Below are 15,221 nucleotides of genomic sequence, written 5' to 3'. Positions count from 1 at the left end.
GTGGAATATCAAAAGGAAAATAGTCATAAATATATATTTTTTTCTTTTTTCAATTAACTTTTTAATCTATTTGCCAAGTAGTCAAATAAAATTAACATGTCATCTTATCCACATCGCACATAATAATCTAGTTAATATTCCGTTTAGTCAATGACTATTTAGAATAATTTTACAAACATGAAGGACTAAGATGTTCATTTTGAAATTTCGAGGGACAAAATAGACATCAACTTCAAATTTCAGGGATTAAAAGTACATTTTGTCCTATTATTTATTAAATGATTTTGTTTAAAGATTTTTTACCGAAGTTTTTTTTTTTTAGAATAAAGATTCTTTATCAAAGTTAAAAAGAAGGGAAAAGTAAATAAAATATATCTATTATTATCATCGAACTTTCAAATTTAACCTATTAAACTTTTAAACTTAATTAATTGTTATAGTTGTTATTCACTTTTCACTAAAACTAGTGACTTAATGTGATAAATAGGAAAAGAAAAAACTTATCAACTTATTGAAAACCAAACTTTTCATAAAATTAAAGTTGATTAATGAGAAAAATTGATATCAAAATAACAATGCTAATAAACACATGTAAATTATTTTTTCGACACTCTTCGAGTCAAACCCTACTGGGAACAAAGGTAAAATTGTGATAAAAGCAAAAGTAAAAATTGAAACGCTCACCCAAGTTTAAGTTGTACTTTAAAGAAATTAAAAAATGGTAGGATAAAAATTGATACGACTTTTAAATTTAAGAGTTAAAACTTTTATATTTTCTCTAATAATAAAAAAAAAAATAATGAAAAGAATATAAACGACGAGACAACTCAGAAATGACTTGATCATTATCTTAACAAATAAAGATAGTACATTAGCCAATTTGAACTTCTTAAAAAGAATAATTGGATTTGATCAAGTTGAGCATTAGATGTCCTATGGGTGTGACTCTTTGAAAGTTAATTGGATAAATAGGGGAATTTTAGAATTTAATTAGGTAAAAAGGGGTGTTTTTAAATTATTTAAGAAAAAGGTTTTTATTTTTTATTTTTTTTTTTTTGGAATGTGTCTCAAGAGATGCATTCAAATCAAATCTGAATGCGTCAGCCGAAAGTACCTATATACACGTCAGACCTCGTTGATCGTATATTAATTTGAAAATTTTGTCGTTTTGCACTTGAAGCCCCCCTTAAATTTTACCCATTTTCCCCTCAATTTCTTCACCTTCTTCTTCCATTTTCTCTCTAACACCCGAGAACCATTTTCTACTTCCACCTCCTTCATATTTTTTTTCCCCAAATAGCCATCCTTTTAACATTCAACTTCATATTCCTCCCCCAAATTTGACGGCCATCTCAATTTCTACCATCTTCCTCACCTGTTCATATTCGTACTTTATTTTAGTACAAATTTTTTTGGTAAGTTGATATAGTCTTATTATTTTATAAAAAAAAAACCTACTTTATAATCTTATACTACTTTTTTTATTATTATTTTATTTACTGTGGATATTATTTCGGAGAAAAATCCTACAAACGATCATTCAAAGATTTTTCTTGATAAGATGCAACATTTTTGTTTTAGTAAGTTGATATATTGTTAATTTCGTGTCTGTTTAACTTCAAAATATAATATTTTGTTACATATATTTTATATTATAAGCACTATTACGTTAGATTAAGTTGTATTATTCATCGTAATATTGTAAATTTTATGATGATTAAAAGACGAAGATGCATGTCTATATAAGGAAATATTTATCATCGATTTTCAAAACGAGGAAGCATGTCTATATAAGAAAATTTTATGATGCATGGACATGATTCTTTTAAAAAGTAATTTTAGTTTATAATGATATTTTTTTGGATATATTTTTGTTATTTAATAGAGAATTAAGTTTCTCATAATTTTGTATATTTTTTTTATAGTGGTTTTATTTAGGCAAATTGATTCTCATAATTTTTTTTGGGGCTAATTTCATAGTTTTTTTTATAATTAGTCTTGTAGTTTTTAGTATATGCCGGTGTTTTTTCTTTAAGTAAAATGGACATTCAAAAAGCACATTAGATATATTTATGGAGGTAACCAAAATAATTATTTGATTTTAAAGTCTTTTAAGTTTGTGAATTATAAACATCTCAAAAAGTTCAGTACCTAGAAGTTTCAAATTTGAGAATATATACATATATGACAAGAGAAATTTCATTAAATGTGAGATTCAAACAAACAAATAGCGAATGTGAATGTAAGGAGGAAAAACAACAAACCAATGTTAAATATGAATTGAACTTGGTGTGAAATTGCTGTAGTTTTTTATATAATTGATGGAAACAGTGCTTTTGTGAAATTAATTTTTATTATGAAGTACATGAGTGATCGGTAAATTTCAACTTTATACTTGAACAACTTGGTTACATGTGTTTGGTAGATAAATACAAAATTATCGTGATAATAACTAAGATGGACATAATATTATTTTTTAATTTATAATTATTAAGGTCCCGTTTGATAACTATTTTGGTTTACATTTTCGCCACTAAATTTCTTGTTCTGATATCTACTTTTTACCCATGATTCAGAAACCACATCAAAATTAAAAAACTAAAAAAAGTTTTTTAAAGACTTGTTTTTGTTTTTGGAGTTCGATTAAGAATGTAACTTTTCTACTTACGATTGATACAACTATGGTAAGAAAATGAGAGGAAATAAGCATAATTTTCAAAAATAAAAAACTAAAAACGAAATGGTTACAAAATGAGAGCTAGATAATTGTTTAAAATAGATATATAAAATAAAATTTAATCCTAATTGATAAATTTAAAAATGAAATTTTATTAAATATTACGTATGCTTGGAGTATCTAAAAGCTAATAAATAACTTATTTTTTTTTTAAAAAAGGCATGAAATTAACATATTGTTTAGAAGTGATTTTGCGACATGTGGCGAGTAATTTCAACAAGTATAAGAATAGTATGTTGAAGAGCTTGGTGTGTAGTGCATGATAGAAATTTCAAGTTTGAAAGTTTAATGACTGTATGACCGAACTTCAAACAGCAAACCCTAATTGCTTACGATTTTTTGCTTCCATAGATCCTAAGCAATGGACATAGTCACATGATGGTGGTCATCGTCATGGATGGCTAACCACGAACGTGGCCGAAAATATGAATGTTGTTCTGAAAGGAGTCAGAAAGTTACCCATTACTACACTAGTCCAAGCAAAATTCTACCAAACTATCACTTATTCCGCTGCTTATCGTGTAGAAATAGAGACTGCTCTTGAATTTGGAAAATGTTTCACAAGGTAAATATTGAATCTTAGTTATCCCACATGTTCATACTAACTCTGGAGGTATTCTAACTAATTTTCGTATATGTCATAGGTATGCGGTTAAGAAATTAACTCATTGGGAACAACGTGTAACTAAATATTCCGTTAGCATATTTGACCATCGGACAGAGTTGTGTGATGTCACCACATCAACCAACCCAATAACACTAAAGGGTGGAACCACATATCGAATAAAGTTAAGTGAAAGAACATGCACATGCAATAAGTGGTAGAGTTATGGAATCCCGTGTTCTCACGCTATGGCTACGTGTAAGACCATTGGGTTAGACTACTTATACTACATTAAATATTATTATAAAATTCTCACTTATCTGCCATGTTATTACCTCAATTTGAGCCTTCCCCAATAAAAAATATTGGCCTGATCCTAATTTTTCTATTATTTATTCAGACGAATCACGAGTTAGAAAAATTGGCAGACTGTGTACTTCTTGCATGCAAAATGAGATGGATTGAAGGGAACTTACAAGACACGTTGCATAATTTGTAGACAAGAAGAACATAATAGACAGAATTGTCCCAATCGAACTCACGATGCGACTTATATTGGGATTGGTATCCTAATTCTCCTGGAGTTTCGTTGTTTGTAATTATACACACTGTTTTATGAATAAAATAACTGTTATTTCATTCTGGCATTTACTCATATCCAATAAACAAATCTCCATGGTTATCTTATGTAAACTTAAACATGTATATGTGATATACAAGTGGATCATGCCTTAAGTGATAACCTAAACAGGTTTGTAGTATAAGGATTAAGGGGGGGATACTTGATCCTGGTGACAATACGGACACGACCCGCTTTGTAGATGTTTACAAGTGTTGTAAACTATTACAGATGGTAGATCCTGACCATTCATGTAGAGACATGCGAGCGGGGGTGTCCTATACAAAGAGTTTGTATAAGACCAGACCACAAGATGGTTAGACTCTATATATAACGTCGTTGATACTAGAGACTTACATCTCACCTAAACGACCATGGGTAACACGACCTCAATCCTGAATGTTTTGGGAACTCATGCATTTGAGGACGGTCCTTTGATTAGTATGGGTGAGAGTGGCTAGATTTCTAACTCAACATGCCTACCTTTTTGGGGACTTGTCTGATTTGGGAGCTGGGAATTCAATTATACAAGATGGAATTCACTCCTTCCCCGAAGCAAGGGTAAGTAGATAGATTGCTCCCTTAAGGATTGATTCCGGGGCTTGAATATAATGGTCACAGCTTCTCTTTGGAAGAGAGGACTCAGTCATAGAAGGACTATGACTTATGTTCATTAGAGGATTTAGTAATACTTAAGGAGTTAGATGTAACTACAGGGGCATAATGGTTATTTGGCCAAGCTGTACTTACGAGCGATCTGTGAAGGGTTGTCACACTGTTGATTGATTAAGATGGACACATAATATATCTGTGGTAAAGAGATTTCAACTGTCGGTCTTTAGTGGAATGGTTGACAGTTAATGGATGGTGGATCCCGTGACTTAAAGAGTTTAGTTAGTTATTCACGTATCGTTGGAGCTTCAAGCTACAGGTCCATAAGCTCCCCTTAGTAGCTCAATGGATTCAAGTTAAGGATCAGTTCTTGGTGTTGATTTGAAATGTTCAAATTGACAAAAGGTAATTTGATTATATATGATATGATCGATGTGGTGTATGAGATACATCTAATGGAGGATTAATGTAAATGAGATTTACATTAAGTGCCATAGAATAGAAAAAGAGTTATGGTTTATATGTTTCATGAGATGAAATATTGAAACTATAGGTTATAAATATATTATGATAAGTTAGTTATCATTTATATTTATAATAATATTAATTATTGGATAATTATCACTTTTTCTTTAATAACCAATTGAGTGGGAGATTATTGGTAGTTTCATGGTAATTGTGAGATAAAAGAAAAAGAAGATGTTGATTTGAGATTTCCAATCTTGAAAAATTCTCACGGATAGTTGTCAAGTAAACAAGATTTACTAAGCGACAACTTGAAGTTAGCTAAATGATCGTGGAGTGTTCTTACATAATAGACACTCAGATAAGTGATGAGCTAAACAGTCGCATAGCTTTTCCTAACGATTATGCATCAACCTATACGATAGGTTGTTCTATCTCCCACTTGCTCAATCGTTTACACGATTATGGTTCCTTCTGTTTTCTCTCTCAAACCAAGTCCATACAGAGCCCACTCTCTGGATTCTCAAACCGAGAATACCAAGGTAACCTTCTTGATAGTGTCATACTCAACTCGACATTGTCGAGGTTCTATGGAGGCCATTCATGGTGTTCGGGGTGTTCGCGACCTTGGCGATCACTTAGTTCGAGTGCACGGTGTTCGTGCAGTGTAGCAGTCGTGTTGGACGAACGTTCGTGTGTTGCTGTGTTGCTATGATCGAGCGCTCATGATCAAGGAACTTGAAGATGAGTCTACAAAGGTTTGTTGATTTTTCCCTTGATCTGTAGTAAAGTATGTTGTAATTTCTATTTTATGCATAACCGTTCGTTTCCATTAGTGATTGTAATTGTAATATTCATATACGATTGAAATTTGGAAAGATCCTTCCGCTGCTCATGGAAATCCTCGTGTTCTATTTTCTTCAATTGGTATCAGAGCCAGGTTATTCTGATATCTAAATTTCAATTTTGTTTTGAACTTCTTTTATAGTCTTGGTGGGTTTTTTTGCATTTGTATTTTATTGTTAAATGCTTTTGTGGATGGTGTTGATGGATGTTTACGGGTTTAATTTCCTTTTTTTTAAAGCTTTCTTAAATTACAAATTGTTAATTTGTAAGGGCCCCTGTGTTTTTGGGCGTAATTAACATGCTATCGAGTCTGTAATTCAAAGAGTTTAAGTTAGTCGAGTCGTTCGTGATGAAGTTTCGAAGCATGGAGATGTGGTTCTCAACAAGAAAGAAAACCAAGAGTTGGTCGTATCATGTAGCCTAAGGTAAACGATCGTTGGGATTTATCTAAACGATAATGTAGATTTTTCTATACGATCATGTAGTATTTACTAAACGATCGTTTAGCTAATGCTAAACGATGGGGTAAATCGTTTACTCTATCGCGTAGTGTTGGTTGTCTGATCGCGTTGACGCTGGAGGTAGACAATCATAGTGGGAGCATTTGATGCTCATCGTTTAGTAAAAGGTGCGGGCTAGACGATCGTGTAGTTAGCTTGCTTCATCGCTTGTTACTACTTACATGATCGTGTGATATACGATACGAAGGCGCTTGCTAAGCGATCGTTTAGGCAATGGTGCTTTGCCACATCATAGTCGTTTAGATGATCGTGTAAGGCTGGCCTTGTGTGGAGTGCGCTGGACGATTGCATACCTTCATCGCTTATTAAAAGGTACACGATCATTGCTAAACGATCGTTTAGCTCTGGGAGTGTTGGTAAACGATAGAGCGAAGTGTTTATTCTTTCGTGTAGACGATCATGGAGAGTTTGGTGTACGATGGTTGGAGACGCGTTGCTTCGTCCGAACGGTTCAAGACTCGGTTCGAATGTTTGAACTGGAAACTCCTTTTTTTTTGTAATAGTTAGCTTTAATTTTTGTAGATTTGAGTCAATTCTACCCAGTTCATCAACATTTTTTTATTATACATGTGATATATGGTGTTTATATGGCAAAATATTTGACATATAGTTTAAAAACCCACCTTAGGTTGTGCAATAATTCATGCATCATGTATTATAAATGTTATAATCTAGCATGAAGAAATTACGTGAAAGCATGCGCATGCATCATGAAATATAAGAGTTATATTTTGCATGCAGTGAGCATTATCATGCATCATCCTTTTATTATAAGTGTTATAGTCTAAGGGTGAATGGAAGCATGTTATGCTTATTTCATTGCTGTTTTGTATAAGCATTATATAAAAGAAGTAGCAATAAATTAACAATGCATTGAGCATGACACTTAGACTATTTATAATCGTTATGAATGCTTTGCATGTGTTAGCTTTGCATTGTGGTTTTTGTTGTTTCTATTTATAAGTGTTATAAAGGAAATTAGAACTAAAATCAATAAGAAAGAGTTGCATGCGGACTTAGGGTGAACTCAAGTTTTTTATAAGGGTTTTAAAATTGGATTGAGATAGACGTAAGTTCAAATGGTTCTAAAGATTTAGTAACCTAGATTAATCTTTTAAAATCGGTTTAATAGGATTAAATTGATTGACATAAAATATTAAATTTGTTTTAAATCTATCTATAAGGGACCTTTTGTCTAAGGCAGGTTCTGTCTAGGCTAGGATTCTTAAGCTAATAGAAACGGAACACCCCTACCTGGAAAGGTGAATTAGATAGATTTTCTACAAGAATGCAACGATTGATCAAAGACTCTGTTAAACAGTTTAATGGATGATGATCAAAAGTTATTTAACTATCTAAGGTAAAAGTTACTCTTGGGTAAACCTAAAAGTCACTTAGTTAAAATTCTTAGCCGTGTTTTTTTTTTAAAAGTAAACTAAAACCTAGGTTATAAAATACACAGTGGGAGGAAGAGATGTATCTGATATGTCTATGATTCCACTCACCGTGAGATTCATGCTTGGCCTCGTGGTGCCCTGGGAGCATCCCCCTTCGAATGGTATTTGCATGAGTCAACATCAAGGTGCACGGAAAGAGTGTTTATAGTAAGTGAGTGAAGGGTGTGTGTCAACACATCCTATGGTCTCTGTCATTGTTTCACATCATGAGATCATTCTGTACTCCCTCGTGGCGCCCTGGGAGCGTTTCCCTTCGGATGGGTTTTTTGCAGTTGGTCAAGGTCAAGGTGAACTCCAGAAATGGATAGGGTTGCTTTAGGTTTTGCCTCAATTGGATTTTTCCCTTCGGATTGGCTGCTTGGGGCGGATCTCTAGGGCCTAAAATGGCGGGTCACACTTACGGGATATTGTTAAGTAAGTTAATGATCTATTGACCAAATAAATGATGGTTAGTTGTTATAGGAGCAAGAGTTGTTTTGGTATTAATGACTGGTTGAAAACTTCTCAATTCAGAGGAGGGATAATTAACCTCCCTTTGGCGGCTTTTGTCCTAAACCTTTGAAGCGTCATTGCGAAACTAGATGTCACACGGGGTTCATATTAGTTTTGCTAAAGCCTTATTGGATGATGTTTGTTTTACAGCAGGTATTTGCTTAAAACCTAACATAGGCCAATGTTTTTTTCTTTTTAGCAACTCGTTAGTATTTTCGTTTAGTGCCTTTACTATGACCAATTACATACAGTAGAAAGAATCATGTGAAATGTATTTCGTGACAAATGACCTCGAATTTGTCATGGTTGAGGAGTGGTCTCTAGTCCCGACCCTTAATGCACTACAAATTGTTCGTAATGCATATGAGTAAGGATGAAGGCTAATTCATTGGCCCAACTTCACATTTTGGCTAACATATCTGATGTTTTGGCCAAAAGGGTTAAGAACATGGTCATTGCACGAGCGATCATGGACTCGTTGCAAGATTTGTTTGAACGTCAGTTCTTACTTGTCGAGCACAAAGGGATAGATGACAAAAACCAGTAGTGCCAGTTGTTCTGATACTGATCCCACTACTCTCCAAAAAAGGAGGAAAGACAGTAATCATGATTTATTGGTCTTGGAGACGTGTTTAGTAAAGAATGATGATTTTGCCTAGATCTTAGATTCGGGTGCTACCAATCATGTCAGTACCTTTTACCAAGGATTCAGTTCCTGGGAAACGTTGCCACAAGGAGAGATGAATCTACGAGTTGGTACTGGTGAGGTTGTTTCAGTTGTTGCTGTAGGCAGGCTGAAGTTATTTGTTGACAAGAAACTTTATTTGTTACTGGATAATGTTTTCATAGTTCCTCATATTAAGAGGAACCTAATCTCAATTTCTTGTCTCATTGAACAAGGGTATACCATCTTCTTTTCTGAGAATAAAGTGTTTATTGTCAAGAATAGAATGAAGATTAGTTATGGTTCAATGGAAAGTAACTTATATGTACTAAAGCCATTAGTCATAAAAGCCTTATTTAACACTGAAATGTTCAATACTGTTACAACAGCTAAAAGACTAAAGGTTTCTTCTAAGCAAAATGCCAATCTTTGGCATCTAAGGTTAGATCACATCAACCTCAATAAATTGAGAAGTTGGTGAAAAGTGGACTTCTAAAGAGTTTAGAAGAAAACTCCTTGTCGGTGTGTGAATCATGCTTCGAAGGCAAGATGACTAAACGACCTTTTACTGGAAAAATTTACAGAGCCAAGGAAGCCTTGAAGTTTATACATTCAGACCTCTGTGGTTCGATGAATGTTAGAGCTCGAGATCGGTATGAATATCTCATCTCTTTCATAGATGATTATTCAAGATACGGGTATCTCTACCTATTATAACGTAAGTCTGAAGCCCTTAACAAGTTCAAGGAGTATAAGGTTGAAGTTGAAAACTTGTTAGGTAATAAGATAAAAACACTACGATCTGATCGTGGTGGAGAGTATATGGACCTCTAATTCTAGAGCTATATGATAGAACATGGGATTGCGGCCCAACTCTCAGCCCTAGGTACACCTCAGTAGAATGGTGTATCAAAAAGGAGAAACAGAATCTTGTTGGACATGGTTCGATCTATGATGAGTTATGCTCATCTTCCAGACTTGTTTTGGGGTTTTGTAGTGGAGACTGCATGCTATATCCTGAACAACATTCCCTCGAAAAGTGTTTCTGAAACACCTTTTGAGCTATGGAGAGGCCGTAAAGGTAATTTACGCCAGTTCAGGATTTAGGGCTGTCCGACACATGTGCTAGTGACTAACCCAAAGAAGTTGAACTGCGTTCGAAGGTTTGCCTCTTTGTAGGCTACCCCAAGGAAACGAGAGGTGGATACTTCTATGATTCAAGTGAGAATAAAGTGTTTGTTTCTACAAATGCTATCTTCTTGGAAGAAGACCACATCCGAGATCATAAGCCACAAAGTAAGCTCGTTTTGTGTGAGATTTCTAGTGAGACTGAGACTACTGAGGGTTCAACAAAAGTTGTTGAACAGGCCGACAGATCAACAAGAGTTGTTGAGGTCGGTACATCTAGTCAACCAGTTCATGAGGTAAGATCTATTGGGTGTAAGTGGATATATAAGCAAAAGAGAGGTGTAGATGGAAAGGTGCAAACCTTTAAGGCTCGACTCGTGGCAAAGGGTTATACCCAGGTTAAGGGAGTTGACTATGAGGTAACTTTCTCACTTGTTGTCATGCTCAAGTCTATCCGGATACTCTTGTCCATAGCCCCATTTTATGACTATGACATATGGCAAATGGACGTCAAGACTGCCTTTCTTAATTGTGATCTTGAGAAGACCATCTATATGACTCAACCAGAAGGGTTTATAGTTCCAGATCAAGAGCAAAAAATTTGCAAGCTTAATAGGTCCATTTATGGGCTGAAACAAGCGTCTAGATCATGGAATATCAGATTTGACACTGCGGTCAAGTTGTTTGGCTTTGATCAGAATATTGATGAGTCTTGTGTCTACAAGAAAATCATCAACAACTCAATAACTTTCCTGGTACTTTATGTGGATGATATCCTACTCATTAAGAATGATGTAGGGTATCTGACTGACATTAAGAAATGGCTAGTTGCCTAGTTCCAAATGAAAGATTTGGGTGAGGCACAGTATGTTCTAGGGATCCAGATCATTCGGGATTGTAAGAACAACTGGTTAGCCCTGGCTCAGGCATCGTACATCGATCAAATGTTGATCAAGTATAAAATGTAGGATTCCAAGAGGGGTATGTTACTCTTCAGGCATGAAATCGTTTTGTCTAAGGATCAATGTCCTAAGACACCTCAAGAAGTTGAGGATATGAGATGGATTCCCTATGCTTTAGCTGTAGGAAACTTAATGTATGCAATGTTGAGCACCAGACCCGATATTTGCTATGCAGTAGGGATTGTCAGTCGGTATCAGTCCAATCCAGGATTTGATCACTAGACGATAGTCAAGATGATCCTCAAGTATCTTCGAAGAACGAGGGATTACATGTTTGTGTATGGAGATAAGGATCTGATCCTTACAGAATACATGGACTCTAACTTTCAGACCAATAGAGATTCTCATAAATCAACATCGGGGTCAGTGTTCACTCTGAATAGAGGGGCTGTAGTATGGTGAAGCATTAAGCAAGGATGTATCATGGATTACACTATAGAAGCCGAATACGTAGCCACTTGTGAAACGACTAAGGAAGCTGTTTAGTTGAGGAAATTCCTTTCAGATTTGGAAGTTGTTCCAAATATGGATTTGCCTATCACTCTGTATTGTGAGAACTGCAGGGTTGTGGCAAATTCGAAGGAGCCTCGGAGTCATCGTCAGGGTAAGCATATAGAGCGTAAATAAAACTTGATCAGGGAGATTGTGCATTGCAGTGATGTGATAGTCACGAAGTTCGCGTCGGAACACAACGTTGCTGATCTCTTTACAAAGGCTCTCACGGCTAAAGTGTTCGAGGGTCACCTGGAGAGTCTGGGTCTGGGGACATGTGACATCTTATCTAGGGCACGTGGGAGATGATACTAGGGTATGTCCTAGTTTATTATACATGTTTTATATTGTATTGTACATTAGTCTCCCAAGGCATTAGGACAAGTGGGAGATTGTTGGAATTGGTATCCTAATTCTCCCGGAATCACGTTGTTTGTAATTATACACATTGTTTTATGAATAAAATAACTGTTATTTCATTCTGACATTTACTTATATCCAATAAACAAAGCTCCAAGGTTATCTTATGTAAACTTAAGCATGTTTATGTGATATATAAGTAGATCATGCCTTAAGTGATAACCTAAATAGGTCTGTAGTGTAAGGATTAAGATGGGATACTTGATCCTGGTGACACTATGGATACGACCTGCTTTGTAGAGGTTTGCAAGTGTTCTAAACTACTACATATGGTAAATCTTGGCCATTCATGTGGAGACATGCGTGCGGGAGTGTCCTATAAAAAGAGTTTGTATAAGACCGGACCAAGAGATGACTAGACTCTATATATAACGCCGTTGATACTAGAGACTTACATCTCACCTAAATGACCATAGGTGACACGACCTCAATTCTGAGTGTTTTGGAAATTCCTGCCTTTGAGGGCAGTCCTTTGATTAGTATGGGTGAGAGTGGCCAGATTGCTAACTCAACATGCCTACCTTTTTGGGGACTTATCTAATTTGGGAGTTGGGAACTCAATTACACAAGATGAAATTCACTCCTTCCCCGAAGTAGGGATAAGTAGATAGATTGCTCCCTTAAGGGCTGATTCCAAGGCTTGAACATAATGGCCACAACTTCTCTTTGGAAGAGAGGACTCAGTTATAGTAGGACTATGACTTATGTTCATTAGAGGATTCAGTGGTACTTAAGGAGTTAGATGTAACTATAAGGGCATAATGGTTATCGGTCGAGCTATACTTACGAGCGATCTGTGAAGGGTTGTCACACTGTTGATTGGTTAAGATGGACACATAATATATCTATGGTAAGGATAGTTCAGCTGTCATAATGGCCACAACTTCTCTTTGGAAGAGAGGACTCAGTTATAGTAGGACTATGACTTATGTTCATTAGAGGATTCAGTGGTACTTAAGGAGTTAGATGTAACTATAAGGGCATAATGGTTATCGGTCGAGCTATACTTACGAGCGATCTGTGAAGGGTTGTCACACTGTTGATTGGTTAAGATGGACACATAATATATCTATGGTAAGGATAGTTCAGCTGTCGGTCTTTAGTGAAGTGCCTGGCAGTTAACAGATGGTGGATCCTGTGACTAAAGAGTTTAGTTAGTTATTTACTTACCATTGGAGCTTCGAGCTACAGGTCCATAAGGTCTTCTTGATAGCTCAATGGATTCAAGTTGAGGATCAGTTCTTGGTGTTGATTTGAAATGTTCAAATTGACAAGAGGTAATTCTATTATATATGATAAGATCGATGTGGTGTATTAGATATATCTAATGGAGGATTAATTTAAATAAGATTTACATTAAGTGCCATGGAATAGAAAAAGAGCTATGGTTTACATGTTTCATGAGATGAAATATTAAAACTATAGGTTATAAATATATTATGGTAAGTTAGTTATCATTTATATTTATAATAATATTAATTATTGGATAATTATCACTTTTTTTCTAATAATCAATTGAGTGGGAGGTTATTGGTGGTTTTATGGTAACCGTGAGATAAAAGAAAAAATATTTTTCTAATTTTAGAAAGAAAAAGAAGATGTTGATTTAAGATTTTCAATCTCGAAAAATTCTCACGGATAGTTGTCAAGTAAACAAGATTTACTAAGCGACAATTAGGAGTTAGCTAAACGATCGTGGAGTGTTGTTACACGATAGACATTCAGCTAAGCGATGAGCTAAACGATCGTATAGCTTTTGCTAGACGATCGCATAGCTTTTCCTAAACGATTGGGCATCGACCTATACGATAGGTTGTTCCATCTCCCACTTGCTCAATCGCTTACACGATTGTGGTTCCTCCCATTTTCTCTCTCAAACCAAGTCCATACAGAGCCCACCATCTAGATTCACAATCGATAATACCAAGGTAACCTTCTTGGTGGTGTCATAATCAACTCGACAATGTCGAGGTTCTATGGAGGCCATTTGCGGTGTTCGAGGTGTTCGTGACTTTGGCGATCGCTTAGTTCGAGTGTGCGGTGTTCGTGTAGTGTAGCGGTCGTGTTGGATGAACGGTCGTGCGTTGCTGTGTTGCTGTGATCGAGCGTTCGTGATCAAGGAACTTGAATATGAGTCTACAAAGATTTGTTGATTCTTCCTTTAATCTGTAGTAAAGGATGCTGTAATTTCTATTTTATGCATAACCATTCATTTCTGTTTTAAATTGTAATTGTAATGTTCATATACGATTGAAATTTGGAAAGATCCTTCCGCTGCTCATGGAAATTCTCCTATTTGATTTCCTTCAACTTAGTCATTAGATTTTGTTTTTTATTTCTGGGCTCGTTCTTGTAATTTTTTTTTTGTAACTATAAACAACGAAGGGTGTATTCCTTATTGATTGTAATGGTCTTTATTGATTGTAATTGCACTGATTTATAGTAAACATTTAAGTTAAATTTAATCTTGTTTTTATGAGATCAAATGGACGATGATGTTACCATAGGGCCAACGACTTAGTTTTATACTTATAGCTCAACCATAGATCACAAGTTGTTTGGGAAGATGAGCATATTGATGTTATGCATTGTTAGCGACGGGAGGCTGTTATTCGAAGGCTAGAAGACCCAGGCCCTCATATTGAATTATCTACGAGCCGTAGGATTCTACGGAGTCTCTTATATCAAATTTATACAACTAGACTGACATTTGATAACAACATTAGTGGAACGATGGCGACAGAAGCCACACACTTTCCACATGTTGTATGGAGAGCGTATGATTACACTACAAGATGTAGCTATCCAATTTGGACTATCGATTAATGGAAGACCATTGATCGGGTCCCTAAATTATGATTGGGAACAATTTTGTGTCGTCCTTTTAGGCATAAAAACGAATGACGTCGTTCTCAAGGGAGGTTATCTTAGCCTGCCATGGTTAGCTGATCAATTCAATAACTTTGCCATTTACCAGATAATGCAGATGAAAAGGAACTTCAACGATATGCTCGAGCATATATTCTTACATTGATTGGAGGATTGGTAGTTCTCGACAAATTCAACAGTAGAGTGCACCTAATGTATCTTCCTCTCTTAATATATTCTGATATTGCTGGGATGTACAGTTGGGGGGTTGGATGTCTTGTATGGTTATATAGGCAACTCACTTATGAAATAACTTAGGTGACAGACCACTTGG

The 15,221-nt window shown here is 35.4% G+C and overlaps 1 long non-coding RNA gene across 2 annotated transcripts; it reads left to right on the top strand.

Moving 5' to 3' along the window:
- The first annotated feature begins 1,213 nt into the window (after positions 1 to 1,213).
- LOC150038434 (uncharacterized) lies at positions 1,214 to 3,980 on the top strand. Of its 2 annotated transcripts, none has more exons than XR_016525329.1 (4): positions 1,214 to 1,415; positions 3,089 to 3,302; positions 3,382 to 3,599; positions 3,742 to 3,980. It is a non-coding gene; the product is annotated as an uncharacterized LOC150038434 (long non-coding RNA). The 2 variants fall into 2 exon arrangements; XR_016525330.1 differs by having other exon boundaries at positions 3,382 to 3,612.
- The last annotated feature ends 11,241 nt before the right edge of the window (positions 3,981 to 15,221 follow it).

Source organism: Benincasa hispida, chromosome 1 (genome assembly GCF_027475165.1).
Source record: "Benincasa hispida cultivar pf3 chromosome 1, pf3_genome.v1.1, whole genome shotgun sequence".
NCBI classification, from domain to species: domain Eukaryota; kingdom Viridiplantae; phylum Streptophyta; class Magnoliopsida; order Cucurbitales; family Cucurbitaceae; genus Benincasa; species Benincasa hispida.
This window is presented reverse-complemented; position numbering and strand designations above follow the sequence as displayed.